We start from the raw sequence: 17,810 nt of genomic DNA on the forward strand, positions 1-17,810 counted from the left end.
TAATGAATGGGGGCAACCGGTTACAACAGTGGCCCACCTCGCATGGAGAGGGGCAGGGGTGGTGGAGGTTTCCGCGGCGGCGAGGGCGGTCCTACAACCGCGGTACAGCCTATGCAGAATGCCGGCATGTTTGGCGTCTACGACAACAAAGATGCGGCGGCTGGAACACAACTAAAGATGCCTACACCAGCTTCGGCACGCGTCCCGACAGAGGGAAGTCTGCTTTTTTTCAACAACGGCGGAGTGCGCCACGAGGAAGGTGAGAACTAGATAATTCACTCCCAACCCTTATCCAACAGTTTTCAGGTTCCTCAGAGTCAGTGCTGTACCATGAGGCAACTCGATTAGCAAGCCAGCTTTCCTGACCCTGTGGTTATGTTATGCTTGACAGTTACCAGCGTGGAGGTTTTGTAGGCAGTGGAAACAGCCGCTGGTGGAGGAGTCCAGGGATGACGAGACTGGTCCAAACCCACTCAGGCCAATGAGCGCCTGGAACAGTGAGTAGTAACCTAACCTACCCCCCTTTCTGCATACTAATGATATTTCAATAATGAGGGGTTACCAATGTCATTTTACAATACATCACTATCCGCGTTTATCAATATCCCTCTCGTTAAAATGGTCACGTAACCTTTCTCTGTTCACTTTCCTGACCTTCTGTGTTTCTGCTTCTCCCCAGGGAGCTGTTCGCTGTGGCAACACAGGGATTAACTTTGACAATACGACGACATTCCTGTTGAGGCCACTGGCCAAAACTGCCCCATCACATTGACAGCGTGAGTCTCCAAGTATTCTTGCCAAATAATCCTGTCTCGGATCCAGTAGCCCTCATGTCCTATTAGTCAGCATTTTGTTAGTATTCTTCAAACCAGAAGTGTTTCCCATGGGCTCTACTGAGCAGCTTGTGTGGTGCTGTTGATCACCCTGCACATACCCCCCCCCCGAAACAGAGTTGCGTGAAAGCTGTTTGGTGTTCATTTGAGTGACTGGTTCGTCTTTGTATTTCAGTTCCAAGACATAGAGATGGGAGAGATCATAATAAGTAACATCGCCCTGACCCGCTACACTCGGCCCACTCCGGTCCAGAAGTACGCCATTCCAATCATCAAGAACAAGAGGGACCTGATGGCCTGTGCCCAGACAGGTTAGAACCAGAACAAACTCCAAATTGATTGGTCTGGAGAGTATGACTTACAACAACTGTATTGTACTGTAGTTGATTTAGGTATATGACTAATAAACTGTGGTCTCTCAGGTTCCGGTAAGACAGCCCGCTTCCTGTTGCCTGTACTGAGTCAGATCTACAATGAAGGCCCAGGAGAAGCCCTCGCTGCCCCAGAAGTCTGGAGGACAGGACAACGGAAAGTATTGTCGCCGTAAGCAGTACCCCCTCGCTCTGGTCCTGGCCCCCACCAAGAGAACTGGCCCTGCAGATCTACGAAGAGGCCAGAAAGGTAAGCAACTGCCCCCCCCCCCCCCCCCCCTTCTCACCTGGCATGTTATTGCGGGTGTAGCAAAATGCTTGACACATCCACACAATGTGGACACACACACAAGAGGACAGACATCCCATCATCATCAATACCAGCTAGGTCGGTAGCGGTCTGCCAGTGGGCCTCTGTCTCTTTGTCTCTGTTTTTGTGTTGATGGCCAACCAGCCGGGTTGGTATTGGGGAACTGCCGTGTAACACACAATCATTGTTTGTGTTTTTCTTTCTCTCTCTTGTCCCTTTCCCTGCCCTCTCTCTCTCTCTCTCTCTCTCTCTCTCTCTCTCTCTCTCTCTCTCTCTGTACCCTGTATTCACCCTCTTCCACCCCTTTCTCCTGCTGTAGTTTGCATACCGGTCCCGTGTGCGTCCTTGTGTGTGTACGGAGGGGCTGACATTGGCCAGCAGATCAGAGACCTGGAGCAGGGGCTGTCACCTGCTGGTGCTACACCTGGACGCCTGGTGGACATGATGGAGAGGGGCAGATCGGCCTCGACTACTGCAAGTGAGTAGACTTCCAACAGTCTGGACTGCTGGCAGACTGAGCTGTCTGAGACATAACTTCTGGTTCTTGACTTCATTGTTTTTGAGAAGGTGCAGACAAGTTACAAAGCCCCAGGGTCCAGTCACTAGGCACTTTACCTAGATGAATAACCTAAGCCCCATTCACATTGGATTAGTTTTACTGGGGGAGATGGGATTTGTGAACAAATCACCACATCCGTAATTTAAGTCCTGTCCAAATCTTCCATGTCAGTCATTTTTAAATAGCAGAGAGTAATAAATCCAGCTGGAAAAACATCATTTTTTTGACTATCGCCAAAGTCCTTTGATAATACTAGTACTGTGCGACTCGATATCCCTGTCTTGTGAGAGAAATGTCTTGAGTTTGACAGGCGTTGAAAAATGCGTCGCAAGTCTGATATTTAGCTCGCATCTGTAGACTGGGGGCCTTTTTAGGACATTTTGTACTGCAGACCGCTAAAATACCCTTATGATTGTAATTCCTCAATCCAAAGATGGCTTGGTATAGTTTAGAAATTTGGGAGCTAAGCTCTAGTATCAGTGTAGCCTGTTGTCACCTGGACATGTTGAAATACACTGCTCAAAAAAATAAAGGGAACACTTAAAACAACACAATGTAACTCCAAGTCAATCACACTTCTGTGAAATCAAACTGTCCATTTACATTTAAGTCATTTAGCAGACGCTCTTATCCAGAGCGACTTAGGAAGCAACACTGATTGACAATAAATCACATGCTGTTGTGCAAATGCTGTCACATGCTGTCCACGGCGTCTCCAGACTCTGTCACGTCTGTCACATGTGCGTTGTGAACCTGCTTTCATCTGTGAAGAGCACAGGGCGCCAGTGGCGAATTTGCCAATCTTGGTGTTCTCTGGCAAATGCCAAACGTCCTGCACGGTGTTGGGCTGTAAGCACAACCCCCACCTGTGGACGTCGGGTCCTCATACCACCCTCATGGAGTCTGTTTCTGACCGTTTGAGCAGAACACATGCACATTTGTGGCCTGCTGGAGGTCATTTTGCAGGGCTCTGGCAGCGCTCCTCCTGCTCCTCCTTGCACAAAGGCGGAGGTAGCGGTCCTGCTGCTGGGTTGTTGCCCTCCTACGGCCTCCTCCACGTCTCCTGATGTACTGGCCTGTCTCCTGGTAGCGCATCCATGCTCTGGACACTACGCTGACAGACACAGCAAACCTTCTTGCCACAGCTCGCATTGATGTGCCATCCTGGATGAGCTGCACTACCTGAGCCACTTGTGTGGGTTGTTGACTCCGTCTCATGATACCACTAGAGTGAAAGCACCGCCAGCATTCAAAAGTGACCAAAACATCAGCCAGGAAGCATAGGAACTGAGAAGTGGTCTGTGGTCACCACCTGCAGAACCACTCCTTTATTGGGGGTGTCTTGCTAATTGCCTATAATTTCCACCTTTTGTCTATTCCATTTGCACAACAGCATGTGAAATTTATTGTCAATCAGTGTTGCTTCCTAAGTGGACAGTTTGGATTATATTTCTGCTTTTTGTGACTGCTATCTCTCGCTGGAAAAATGGCTGTGCTTATTGTGGTTTGGTGTCCTAACAATCATTGGTAGTGCTTTCGCTGAAAAGCATATTTGAAATCGGACACTTTGGTGGGATTAACAACAAGATTACCTTTAAAATGGTATAAGACACATGTATGTCTGAGGAATTGTAATTATGAGATGTCTTTTTTATTTTTTATTTGGCGCCCTGCACTTTCACTGGCTGTTGTCATATCGATCCCGTTACCGGGATTGCAGCCATAAGAATTAAGCACAATACTTTTGACAAATACATAAGCAATTGTGGGGACTGGAGAGTAACAATTATTGTCCATGATCTCTTTAGGAAAGGGAGTTGAACGCCATGTGGATGTGTGTACCTGGATCTCCTTGGGGAATGTAGCACTGAACATCATGGTCTGACGGATGCCTTTAGGGGGCATGGTGTCCTGCTCCACGATACGTCTGATCTGGGGCTCAAAACCCATGTCCAACATCCGGTCAGCCTCATCCAGCACCAGGTAACTAACAGAGAGACAGGGTCAGGGATGGGCTGTAGACCTGTTTTCCCATCATAGTCAGAGACGCATGGGTATGTAGGATTCCTTTCCTGTCCAGCAGGCCAATTCAACTAATCAATAGTCTGATAAGCTGCATCAGGAGAGTTAGAGCTGGGCTACGCAATATGGTCTCAGCTCTTGCTTGCACTCTGATGGACTAGGTGGAATGAATCATATTGCCCACATGTACACAATTCATCTAGAGCTCTATTTGCACAGCGCTAGTATTACAAGAGAACATTGGTTATGTAATTATTACTCCAGAATGTCTTATTCCAAAGGACAATTCAGATGGGTTACATTTATTTCCCCAAACTGAAAATTACTTAAAAATCATACAATGTGACTTTCTGGATTTTTGTTTTAGATTCCGTCTCTCACAGTTTAAGTGTACCTATGATAAAAATTACAGACCTCTACATGCTTTGTAAGTAGGAAAACCTGCAAAATCGACAGTGTATCAAATACTTGTTCTCCCCACTGTATATATATATATATATATACATACATACATACATACGTGTGTTTAAAACCCATCTAATCAGTTATTGTTTCTTGCTCAAACCATGAGCAACGCCTGTCAAACTCAAGACATTTCTCTCACAAGACAGGGATATCGAGTCGCACATGACTAGTATTATCAGAGGACTTTGGAGATAGTCGAAAAATGATAGGGTTTTTCCAGCTGGATTTATTACTCTCCTGCTATTTAAAAATGACTGACATGGAAGATTTRGACAGGACTTAAMTTACAGATGTGGTGATTTGTTCACATAACTCCCATCTCCCCCAGTAAAACAAATCCAATGCGAATAGGGCTTAGGTTATTCATCGAGGTAAAGTGCCTAGGGACTGGTCCCTGGGGCTTTGTAACTTGTCTGCACCTTTCAAAAACAATGATGTCAAGAACCAGATGCTATGTCTGGGACAGCTCAGTCTGCCAGCAGTCCAGACTGTTGGAAGTCTACTCACTTGCAGTAGTCAAGGCCGATCTTGCCCCTCTCCATCATGTCCACCAGGCGTCCAGGTGTAGCCACCAGCAGGTGACAGCCTCGCTCCAGGTCTCTGATCTGCTGGCCAATGTCAGCCCCTCCGTACACCACACAAGGACGCACACGGGACCGGTATGCAAACTACAGCAGAAGAGCGCGGTGGAAGAGGGTGAATACAGGGTTCAGAGAGCGAGATGGGTGAATACGGGGTAGAGAGTGAGAGAGAAGGGAAATACAGGGTACAGAGAGCGAGATGGGTGAATACGGGGTACAGAGAGTCAGAGAGAAAGGAGAGGGGGAATACAGGGTACAGAGAGCGAGATGGGTGAATACGGGGTACAGAGAGTGAGAGAGAAGGGAGAGGGGGAATACGGGGTACAGAGAGAGAAGGCAGGGAAAGGGACAAGAGAGGAGAGAGAAAGGAGAACACAAACAATGATTGTGTGTTACACTGCAGTTCCCTAATACCAACCGTGGCTGGTTGGCCGTCAACACAAAAACAGAGCCAAAGAGATAGAGGCCCACTGGCAGACCGCTACCGACCTAGCTGGTATTGATGCTGATGGGATGTCTTCCCCTCTGTGTTGTGTGGTCACATTGCGTGGGTGTGTCAAGCATTTTGCTACACCCGCAATACATCCCAGGTGGAGGGGGCAGTTGCTTACCTTTCTGGCTCTTCGTAGATCTGCAGGGCCAGTTCTTCTGTGGGGGCCAGGACCAGAGCGAGGGGGTACTGCTTACGGCGACATACTTTCCTTTGTCCTGTCCTCCAGACTTCTGGCAGCGAGGGCTTCCCTGGGCCTTCATTGTAGATCTGACTCAGTACAGGCAACAGGAACGCGGCAGTCTTACCGGAACCTGAGAGACCACAGTTTATATTAGTCATATACCTACACTTAAATCAACTACAGTACAACAGTTGTCGTAAGTCATATCTGCTATATCTTCCTAGACCAATCCAATTGGAGTGGTTCTAGTTGGCTCTGGTTCTAACCTGTCTGGGCGCAGGCCATCAGGTCCCTCTTTTCTTGATGATTGGAATGGCGTACTTCTGGACCGGAGTGGCCGAGTGTACGGGTCAGGGCGATGTTACTCATGATGATCTCTCCCATCTCTATGTCTTTGGAACTGAAATACGAAGACAAACCAGTCACTCAAATGAACACCAAACACCTTTCACACAACTGTTTCAGGGGAAGGGATATGTGCAGGGTGATCAACAGCACCACAAGCAGCTCAGTAGATCCTATGGGAAACGCTTCAGGTTTGAAGAATACTAACAAAATGCTAACTAATAGGACATGAGGGCTACTGATCTGAAACAGGGTATTTTGGCTAGAATACTTGGGACTCACGCTCAATGTGATGGGGGCAGTTTGGCCAGTGCCTCAACGGGAATGTCGTCGTAATTGTCAAAGTTAATCCCTGTGTTGCCACCAGCGAACAGCTCCCTGGGGAGAAGCAGAAACACAGAAGTCAGGAAAGTGACAGAGAAGGTCTACGTGACCATTTAACGAGAGGGGATATTGATAAAGCGGATAGTGATGTATTGTAAAATGACATGTTGAACTCCTCATTATTGAAATACCATTAGTATGCAGAAAGGGGTAGGTTAGGTTACTACTCACTGTTCCAGGCGCTCATTGGCCTGAGTTGGTTTGACCAGTCCTCGTCATCCCTGGACTCCTCCACCCAGCGGCTGTTTCCACTGCCTACAAACCCTCCACGCTGGTAACTGTCAAGCATAACATAACCACAGGGGTCAGGAAAGCAGCTTGCTAACGAGTTGCCTCATGGTACAGCACTGAACTCTGAGGAACCTGAAAACTGTTGGCTAAGGGCTGGGAGTGAATTTCTCTATCTTCTCACCTTCCTCGGGGCGCACTCCCGCCGTTGTTGAAAAAGCAGACTTCCCCCTGTCGGGACGCGCGCCGAAGCTGGTGTAGGCATCTTTAGTCGTGTTCCAGCTGCCGCCCTCTTTGTTGTCGTAGATGCCAAACATGCCGGCATTCTGCATAGGCTGTACCGGGTTGTAGGACACGCCCCTTCCGCCGCGGAAACCTCCACCCCTCCCTCTCCATGCGAGGCGGGCCACTGTTGTACCGGCTGCCTCCATTTCATGCGGTTGTCGTGGTAACCATTCTGCACGAGCCGTTGTTGCGCTCGCCGTCCCAACCCAGGCGTATCTTGGTAAAAACAGAAAGGAAATAGAGGGGAGACATGGTGACTCCCATAGTACAAGAGGGTTACCTCCTCATACGCAGTCAATACAATACTTTGTTTATTGGTCCATTTGCACAAATATTCTTTAGTTGTGCTACCTCTTCAAGACTTTCACAGTACCCAATCTGACAGACACCACAGGCTGGGAGCAACACAGGGGCAGCGGCAGAGCAGCACCCCTAGAGCACTTAGAGGTAGTGCCTTGCTCAAGGGCACAACGGMRGTAGGCAGTAACGKACCCTAYAGGAAGARAGATTTGGACCAAGTAGGCCTAGTTCCATTTCAGCCTCTAGCTACTTCCCCTTAGCCTTTCTATGTTMACAGATTAGAAYGACCTGAATGGCTGTAAGAAATGTGTTGAGGTCCTTTAGAGCTAGTAGGGGTTAGGGGCACAATGGAACCACGCCCTTCTTGGTTCCTTTGACTTTCACATCCCAGACACSCACCACTTGTTACTGCATGGATGCCTCTGAAAAGGGAAATACTTCAATTAAAAASGACCTGGCTTATTTTCCCAGTAAACAATGCRCAAKCCATACAATAAAACAGTCTACACAAGTCAATAATTTGGCTCATTAACTAGGGTCCCGATTAAGGAACCTTTGTCATGCAAGCAGCATTCATTTGCTAATACCTACCACTTTAAATTCCACACACAAATAAATGGAAACCTTGCAATTAAGCAGTATGTTGGAATGACATAACTAATGGAGGCTGTTTTTTGTTTGAACAAAATGTAAGCATGTGAGCGGATGCCAACACCCTTAATGCAGAAAAAAGCCAGTCATGTCTTCGTTTCACCCATGGGAATGTGGTTTAAAAGATGTAATTTGAGAGCCTCCAGTCCCCTTGTCGAAATGCAYGTGGCCTTGTTTTCTAATCGAATTGAGTGAGACCACTGTTCTGGTAGCCAATTTAATTAAAACATGCAGAATAAAATAAAGATAACATTTAAAATAAACGCCAGAGCTTCCCTCAGCCAAAGAGCGGACTGTAAAGGGACTTACAGCTTCCTGGTGCCATTGACAAAGCGCTCGGTCTAGAGAAAACATCTGCTGCAAAAAAACAACAAAAAAACAACGTCATGGGGGGCAGGGGGCTTCATGATGAAAACATGCTGCCGATGTACTGCGAATGTTGGCTAGTAAGAGCATGGAAATGGAGTGGTTGATGGTTTGTCAAAGCAGTTCCCAGATGCTGTCACAAAATGGACATTGGATATGCACGGTTTTGTGTCTGTCTTCCTGTAGTGACTTTTGGGATTAAATAAAAACAAGCGGCTGGCTATATAAGATGGGGATTCTAACGCAACCTTTACGCCACTGTTTCCAACTAGTGGAGAAAATCAATACATCCGGGTCACCCTCTAGCTGACCTTGTCCCAGCCCAGCRAGAAGAAATTGTCAAGATAAAACYAAAGCTAATTGTCTGCTTTTTTAAAAGGGAATTTCACAGCATTGTTGCTAGCTCAATTAATTTAGTGAAATGTTTATTATGGGCCACTACAATGCATTATGGCATTCTTGACCACTAGCCCTGGGGGCCCTGGGGGCCAGGGCCTGGGGGCCAGGGCATTTTTACGGTGTCCAACTGGCATACCTCATAGAGGTGGTAGTGTTGATGGGGGGACGACACTTACCATTTTTGGAAGCCTCTTGGTTCCGTAAATGAGGTGGAATGTAACAGGTCCCTAGAGAGACAGACTTGTGAACACAAGGGCAGTACTGTACACAAACGGACAAACACGCCACAGGTCTAATGGGTTCCTAGTCTTATTCTAGGGATGTCTCAATCCCTTTAATTTAATAGGGATTAAGTAACCTATCTGGCCTGATTGATTAAACAAAAAAAACAAAAAAAGTTGAAAACTGTCTTGTACCCCAAATGAGGAAACTGGAAACTTAAATGGCGTTTATGCTATTTCATAAATGATAAGAGCATGAATTGGCTAAAAAYAAATAAGTGAAATTAAAATCACTTGATGGCATCTTATACCTAAATGGACCTAGTAATACACTGATGGAAATGTGAGTCAGTCCCAATAGTCTAAAGCTCCCTACTCTAGTCTCTTTCCCACAAAGGCCAGTGATGTCAGGACTGGGATGTTTCGTGGGCCTTTGATTGGACGGTACCAATAATTTATCTGCAGATTCCCGCAGAACACTAACTCAGCCCGACTTCAGACCACTACTAAGGTCTGAAAAAAACAGCACAAGTTTTTGACTTTGGGGTATGAACTATCCATTAAAAAGGCCACCTGGGGGGGTTATATTCAGTCCTTGAACCACCCAATGGCCCTGAAGGAAAGGATAAGAGTGAGGGCTGCTTCAGACCAAGTGATCATAAAAGAAAAGGATCACCATAACACAAACTAGATGTCCTTTGGCTCAAAGAGTAGAGATCACTTACTGCCAGTGCCTCCGCCCTGCCCGTCAGCATTGTTCAAGCCTAGGACAGCAAGCTGAAATAGAAAATGACACGTATAGTTAAGTACTACGGTAAACACTGTTATGAATAAATGTAATTCTAAACATGCATATAGGACAGTAAGCTGCCAGACAAAGGGTGACAAACTGCTTAACACTCCATCTATAGATGCTCTACAGTAACATTTCAACTAACAATCTACTAACCCTAACACTTATCCTAACCCTTTCCCTATCCTACGCCAGCAGTTGCTTACCAACAGATGGTCACACTATCCAAATAAAGTGTGACAAACTGTTGATCTCCAGAAAGCAGAAAGACATGAATATCCCTTATACTACAGTGCTTCCCCCATTAAACATATGTGAAGCAGGGAACTCCCGTCTAGTTTCGTTGCCCCCCACCACCACAATCCATACAGTAAGTTTCAATTGTACATTTTGCAGAGCAGTCTACCGTGGGTGTACCTTTGCAAGCAACCAAAGATACTTTCTTACAAGGCAGACACTCAAAACTGCCAATAAGCTAGAACAGGGCTGCACAACCCTCTTCCTGTAGATCTACCATCCAACTCTAATTTAACCCACCTGATTCTACCATTTAGCTGCTCAACAACACCTTAACTAGCTGAATCAGATATGCTAAATTTGGGTTGGACTGAACCTACAGGACAAAAGTACGTGGACACCCTTTCAAATTAGTGGATTTCAGCCACACCCGTTGCTGACAGGTGTATAAAATCGAGCACACAGCCATGCAATCTCCATACACAAACATTGGCAGTAGAATGGCCTCACCGAAGAGATCAATGACTTTCAACGTGGCACTGTCATAAGATGCCACCTTTCCATTAAGTCAGTTGGTTAAATTTCTGGCCTGCAAGAGTTGCACCCGGTCAACTTTAAGTGCTGTTATTGTGAAGTGGAAACATCTAGGAGCAAGTGGTAGGCCACACAAGCTCACAGAACGGGACTGCTGAAGCACGTAAAAATCTGTCCTCGGGTGCAACACTCACTACCGAGTTCCAAACTGCCTCTGGAAGCATCAGCACAAGAACTGTTAGTCGGGAGCTTCATGAAAAGGGTTTCCATGGCCGAGCAGCCGCACACAAGCCTAAGATCCCCATGCACAGCGCATCGGCTGGAGTGGTGTAGAGATTGCCTCCTTTGGACTGGAGCAGTGGAAACGCGTGCTTTGGTTTGATGAATCATGTTTCACCATCTGGCAGTCCGATGGAGAAATCTGGGTTTGGTAGATACCAGGAGAAAACAACTTGCCCGAAAGCATAGTGCCACCTGTAAAGATTTGGTGGAAGAGGAATAATGGTCTGGGGCTGTTGTTCACCGTTTGGGCTAGGCCCCTTATTTCCAGTGAAGGGAGATCTTAACGCTACAGCATACAATGATATATATTCTAGATGATTCTGTGCTTCCACCTTTGTGGCAACAGTTTGGGGAAAGCCGTTTCCTGTTTCAGCTTGACAATGCCCCTGTGCACAAAGCGAGGTCCATACATAAATTGTTTGTGGAGATGGGTGTGGAAGAACTTGACTGGCCTGCACAGAGCCCTGACCTCAATGCCATCCAATTCATCCCAAAGTTGTTCGAACGCCGACTGCGATCCAGGCCTAATCACCCAACATCAGTGCCCGACCTCACTAATGCTTGTGGCTGAATGGAAGCAAGTCCCTGCAGCTATATTCTAACATCTAGTAGAAAGCCTTCCCAGAAGAGTGGAGGCTGTTGTAGCAGCAAAGGGGGGGACCAACTCCATATTAATGCCTATGATTTTGTAATGAGATGTTAGACGAGCAGGTGTCCACATACTTTTGCCATGTAGTGTACGTTATTTGACTAGTAGCTTTCCGTGTTACAGTTCAGACTTAGTGAGAAGTGTGATGTGGTGTGTGTGTTGGGTAAGTGTGTGGGGATGCTGAGAAGTGTGTCTTAAGCCTTCCGCATGCGTCAGCAAGCCGAACGAGTGTGCTCGTATACTCCCTTAAAAGACCGCTTGAAAAACGAGAAAAAATATGTAATAGTACTTTTTGTCCATCTTGAGACGCCATAGCCAGTATACACTTGTCAAAATAGACAAGAAATCTGTAACAATCATTGAGGTTGTTGCCAAAGATGTTTCTTTTTTTCTTTCTTATATATACACTGCTCAAAAAAATAAAGGGAACACTTAAACAACACAATGTAACTCCAAGTCAATCACACTTCTGTGAAATCAAACTGTCCACTTAGGAAGCAACACTGATTGACAATAAATTTCACATGCTGTTGTGCAAATGGAATAGACAAAAGGTGGAAAATATAGGCAATTAGCAAGACACCCCCAATAAAGGAGTGGTTCTGAGGTGGTGACCACAGACCACTTCTCAGTTCCTATGCTTCCTGGCTGATGTTTTGGTCACTTTTGAATGCTGGCGGTGCTTTCACTCTAGTGGTAGCATGACACGGAGTCTACAACCCACACAAGTGGCTCAGGTAGTGCAGCTCATCCAGGATGGCACATCAATGCGAGCTGTGGCAAGAAGGTTTGCTGTGTCTGTCAGTGTAGTGTCCAGAGAATGGAGGCGCTACCAGGAGACAGGCCAGTACATCAGGAGACGTGGAGGAGGCCGTAGGAGGGCAACAACCCAGCAGCAGGACCGCTACCTCTGCCTTTGTGCAAGGAGGAGCGCTGCCAGAGCCCTGCAAAATGACCTCCAGCAGGACACAAATGTGCATGTGTCTGCTCAAACGGTCAGAAACAGACTCCATGAGGGTGGTATGAGGACCCGACGTCCACAGGTGGGGGTTGTGCTTACAGCCCAACACCGTGCAGGACGTTTGGCATTTGCCAGAGAACACCAAGATGGCAAATTCGCACTGCGCCCTGTGCTCTTCACAGATGAAAGTAGGTTCACACTGAGCACATGTGACAGACGTGACAGAGTCTGGAGACGCCGTGGAGAACGTTCTGCTGCCTGCAACATCCTCCAGCATGACGGTTTGGCGGTGGCTCAGTCATGGTGTGGGGTGGCATTTCTTTTGTGGGCCGCACAGCCCTCCATGTGCTCGCCAGAGGTAGCCTGACTGCCATTAGGTACCGAGATGATCCTCAGACCCCTTGTGAGACCATATGCTGGTGCGGTTAGCCCTGGGTTCCTCCAATGCAAGACAATGCTAGACCTCATGTGGCTGGAGTGTGTCAGCAGTTTCCTGCAAGAGGAAGGCATTGATGCTATGGACTGGCCCGCCCGTTCCCAGACCTGAATCCAATTGAGCACATCTGGGACATCATGTCTCGCTCCATCCACCAACGCCACGTTGCACCACAGGACGGTCCAGGAGTTGGCGGATGCTTTAGTCCAGGTCTGGGAGGAGATCCCTCAGGAGACCATCCGCCACCTCATCAGGAGCATGCCCAGGCATTGTAGGGAGGTCATACAGGCACGTGGAAGCCACACACACTACTGAGCCTCATTTTGACTTGTTTTAAGGACATTACATCAAAGTTGGATCAGCCTGTAGTGTGGTTTTCCACTTTAATTTTGAGTGTGACTCCAAATCCAGACCTCCCCAAATTTGATTTCCATTGATAATTTTTGTGTGATTGTTGTCAGCACATTCAACTATGTAAAGAAAAAAGTATTTAATAAGAATATTTCATTCATTCGGATCTAGGATGTGTTATTTTAGTGTTCCCTTTATTTTTTTGAGCAGTGTATATACTGCTACCGAAATTCTTCCCCTCGCGTCCTTTGCTTTAACAGACAAATACAGGTTATCAAGGAGCGTGACCAACATGGCTCAAAGGGGGTCTTATTTCCTGTGTCAAAATAAATTGCCCCCCACCAACCCAACATCCTTTCACACTGCCAAGCACATGTCAAATATGCATCTGCTGACTATCAGAAAATGTCATGACAGCTTACTAATTGCTAGGTTTCATCTTCCATGTTTGACCATATTTAACATAGACAAATGTTGCATTTGCAAATGCAGTTATAGCAAGACTAATTTTTATAATGCTTCCATACCAAATTAATGGGTGTTTGCCTGGATACTGTCGGCTGGACTAACGTTACAGGTGACAAAAACAACTGGATGATTTAACAATGACAGGTTCTTTAACATGGCAACAAAATCTATAGCACAACACAAAACCAAACAATGTAGTCGTTGCTAGCCAGCAACTGTGCAAAGCATAAACACGCTTTGTTCATTCGGGATTAAAACAATGTGACAGTGACGCAGAAGAAAATGTAGCCAGCTAGCTTTCATGTTAGCGTACGTACCTAACGCTAACTAGAGGCCAAACTAGCAAGCAGGCTAACAATCATCAGCTCAAGTGAATAAATGCCAGATAAAAAAAAAAAGTGAATGTCACCAACATTGAACAAAGGGTTTAGATTGCATGTCTTAGAGGTATAGTTAAGGATCAACCCAATTGTGAGAAATACTGCATTGTTGAACGTGAAGCACCGCCATCGTCACCAACCATTATCACCCACCGGCCTCCATTTTACCCAGAGATTAGACAACACACGCAGTTACAGCTAACGTAGTTAGCGAGCAAAGTTAACCAGCTAGCTTGGTAGCCACGACTGCATTTTCAGACTCGTTCTACTCATTTCTACGTGTTATAGATATGAAAACAAATAACAATAAATACAGAAAACTCACCTGCTGTTCTAGACCGTGTAAATTTTCGACGGCCACATGACTCATAACTAAAGAATATTGAGGAAAAATGTTGTCGTCGAGAAGGGATCTCTTTGTTTGCCGGTTTGTCGACGTCCCTTAGGTTTCGCTCGTCTTTTCTTCTTTTGTCAATTTCCGAATGAATGAACCTTAAAGATACAGTTGATATATATTACTGTAAATTATTTTTGCTTATTTTCATGACACTATAGTTAGGTGGTCTAAAGCCTTTAAACCGACAACGCTTACTAACTGGTGGTGGTGCGTGTCGTTGTGTAATGGAAGCTAGAAGCAGGAACCCAGAGCGAGATTTTATTGGTTGAGACAACCACAAAGAGCAGAGGACATTGCGCATATCGCGACATTTTATCACCCTTTCCAAAAAGTTTTTAAAAGTCTGGCTACATTTGTATAATTTGCTTTACTATTTCATATTCAATTGTGATGTTGTAAAAATCGACAGCGTCATAGTTGAGTTAAAGATATTCAGTAGTATATGAGTCAATACCTCATACAGTATCAGTCAAAAGTTTGGACATACCTAACATACTCATTCAAGTCCTTTATTTTTTCCTATTTTGTCCATAGAGAAAAATACTGAAAACATCAAAACTATGAAATAATGGAATCATGTAAAAGTGTTAAACAACTCAAAATCTATTTTAGATTTTTCAAAGTGAAAAACATGAGCTGGCGCACACCCAAAATAATAGTTTGTGTGGAGGTGCTGACTAACTGCGAATAAACTATAAACTATCAAAATAAAGAAAGTCGCACACTCCATGTATAATCTCCCATCAATTTAATGGGTATTTACCAACGTTTCGGCATCACTGTGCCTTCCTCAGGGTAATGTCATGAATTATTGAACCAGGTTATGTAGACACACTACAATTAGTGTAACCAATGACAGTAGTGAGATTTTTCAAAGTAGCCACCTTTGCCTTGATGACAGCTTTGCACACGCGTGGCATTCTCTCAACCAGCTTCACCTGGAATGCTTTTCCAATAGTCTTGATGGAGTTCCCACATATGCTGAGCACTTGTTGGCCGCTTTTCCTTCACTCTGCGGTCCAACTCATCCTAAACCATCTCAATTGGGTTGAAGTCAGGTGATTGTGGAGGCCAGGTCATCTGATGCAGAATTCCATCACTCTCCTTCTTGGTCAAATAGCTCTTACACAGCCTGGAGGTGTGTTGGGTCATTGTCCTGTTGAAAAACAAATGATAGTCCCACGAAACGCAAACCAGATGGGATGGCGTATCGCTGCAGAATGCTGTGGTAGCCATGCTGGTTAAGTGTGCCTTGAATTCTAAATCACTGACAGTGTCACCAGCAAAGCACCCCCACACCTCCTCCTCCATGCTTCACGGTGGGAACTACACATGCGGACCAAAGGACAGATTTCCACCGGTCTAATGTCCAATGCTCATGTTTCTTGGCCCAAGCAAGTCTCTTCTTATTGGTGTCCTTTAGTAGTAGTTTTTTGGCAGCAATTAGACCATGAAGGCCTGATTCACACAGTCTCCTCTGAAGAGTTGATGTTGAGATGTGTCTGTTACTTGAACTCTGTGAAGCATTTATTTGGGCTGCAATTTCTGAGGCTGGTAACTCTAATGAACTTATCCTCTGCAGCAGAGGTACTCTGGGTCTTCCTTTCCTGTGGAGGTCCTCATGAGACTGTTTCACCATAGTGCTTGATGTTTTTTGAGACTGCACTTGAAGAATGTTCTTGAAATGTTCCATATTTACTGACTTCCATGTCTTAAAGTAATGATGGACTGTCATTTCTCTATGCTAATTTGAGCTGTTCTTGCCATTATATGGACTTGGTCTTTTACCAAATAGGGCTATCTTCTATATACCCCCCTACCTTGTCACAACACTACTGATTGGCTCAAACGCATTAAGAAGGAAAGAAATTCCACAAATTAACTTTTGTTAAAAGTTTATCTTCAGGCTGTATCACATCCGGCCGTGATTGGGCGTCCCATAGGGCGGCACACAATTGGTTTGGCCGGGTTTGGCCTTCATTGTAACTAAGAATTTGTTCATAACTGACTTGCCTAGTTTTTTTAAACAAGGCACACCAGTTAATTGAAATGCATTCCAGGCGACTACCTCGTGAAGCTGGTTGAGAGAGAGTATGCAAAGCTGTCATCAAGGCAAAGGGTGGCTATTTGAAGAATTAACACTTTTACTACAGGATTCCATATATTATATCATAGTTTTGATGTCTTCACTACTTTTCTAAAATTTAGAAAATAGTCCAAATAAAAACCCTGAAATGAGGTGTGTCATATTTGTTAATCTTTTTTTTTTTTTAAGAAAGCCTTTTAGTCAATCACCAACCTACTCTTTTTGTAGTATTCCCCTGCTGTTAATCCAGGTGTTTCACATTGTGACATAACAGGTGGCTGCCTGAAGGCTACTGTACTGACACTCCTTGTTATGTGAATGCAGGGTCCCAAAATGTAGGTGTCCTGAAGTCTCTGCCAGAAGTTCTGGACTTTTATGGCACAGGAGGTAGTGTGCATGGTGGATGCATCGAAAACATTAAGGTCACTGGCTCGAGGTTTTCCTGGCTGCATTGGTTTTAGTCAGATAGGCCTGAACACTGGTGCTGATAATTCTAGTCATGACTGACTGTCATATTAGGTAGAGATCGAGGAATGGATGACAGCTGTAAAGTCTCATTATGTCAACACCACATCCCCTTTGCCTTTCTAACAGTCCTTGAGAGAATCTCAATTGCAACTCCTCGCCCCCATTGGAGGAGAAGGTCAGAGGGGAGGGACCTCTGGCTTTCTCGTCCAATTACTTTTGAGGAGGCGGTGAGGAGAAAGGAAGCGAGGTGTACGCAATTGAGATTCTCCCCTTGACATTCCTCCTGTGGGTGAGAATGCGCTAGAATAAACAGTGCCTGAGAGAATAGATGCCAGACATTGTTGCTTCAAAAGCAGATCTAGTATCAGTTTTCACCTACTGAAGGAGGATAGGGCTGGGGTAAAGTTGGCTGACTGTGGATCAGTGGCCGGAAGCCTACTGTGGCAGACCAGCTCATCCCTTCAGAGCGTCTGCTCAAAGTGGGGTTTATAAGCTGTGTTGTAAAGCTTGTCTGTTTGGTTCATTAGATTGACAAGTACAAGGTTAGAGGGGGCATAAGAAATAATATAAAGTAATTTCCTCTCCCTTGACTCCTCCCCTTTATCCATGCCAATCTAAAAAAAAAGAAATGACAGGTGAAAAAAATATATATATGTAGGTTCCTCCTTGCATACAGGGCATAATAATTCAAAAGACCATTTATTTGTCCTTTTCTTAAAGTATAGTTTTACAGTGTGGTGTGTTTGTAGAGTGCTCCAAGGCAGATGGGGGGGG

At 45.5% G+C, this 17,810-nt stretch overlaps 1 long non-coding RNA gene and 1 pseudogene across 1 annotated transcript; one reads left to right on the plus strand and one right to left on the minus strand.

Annotated features, from left to right (window-relative positions):
- Positions 1–17,790, minus strand: part of LOC112072464 (ATP-dependent RNA helicase DDX3X-like) — a 31,186-nt pseudogene extending 13,396 nt beyond the window's left edge.
- On the plus strand, positions 3–1,916 carry LOC112072465 (uncharacterized). The gene is made up of 6 exons (XR_002894316.2): positions 3–259; positions 392–497; positions 680–776; positions 1,009–1,144; positions 1,256–1,454; positions 1,834–1,916. It is a non-coding gene; the product is annotated as an uncharacterized lncRNA (long non-coding RNA).
- Positions 17,791–17,810: the final 20 nt, after the last annotated feature.

Source organism: Salvelinus sp. IW2-2015, unplaced genomic scaffold (genome assembly GCF_002910315.2).
Source record: "Salvelinus sp. IW2-2015 unplaced genomic scaffold, ASM291031v2 Un_scaffold1937, whole genome shotgun sequence".
In the NCBI taxonomy this organism is placed as follows: Eukaryota; Metazoa; Chordata; class Actinopteri; order Salmoniformes; family Salmonidae; genus Salvelinus; species Salvelinus sp. IW2-2015.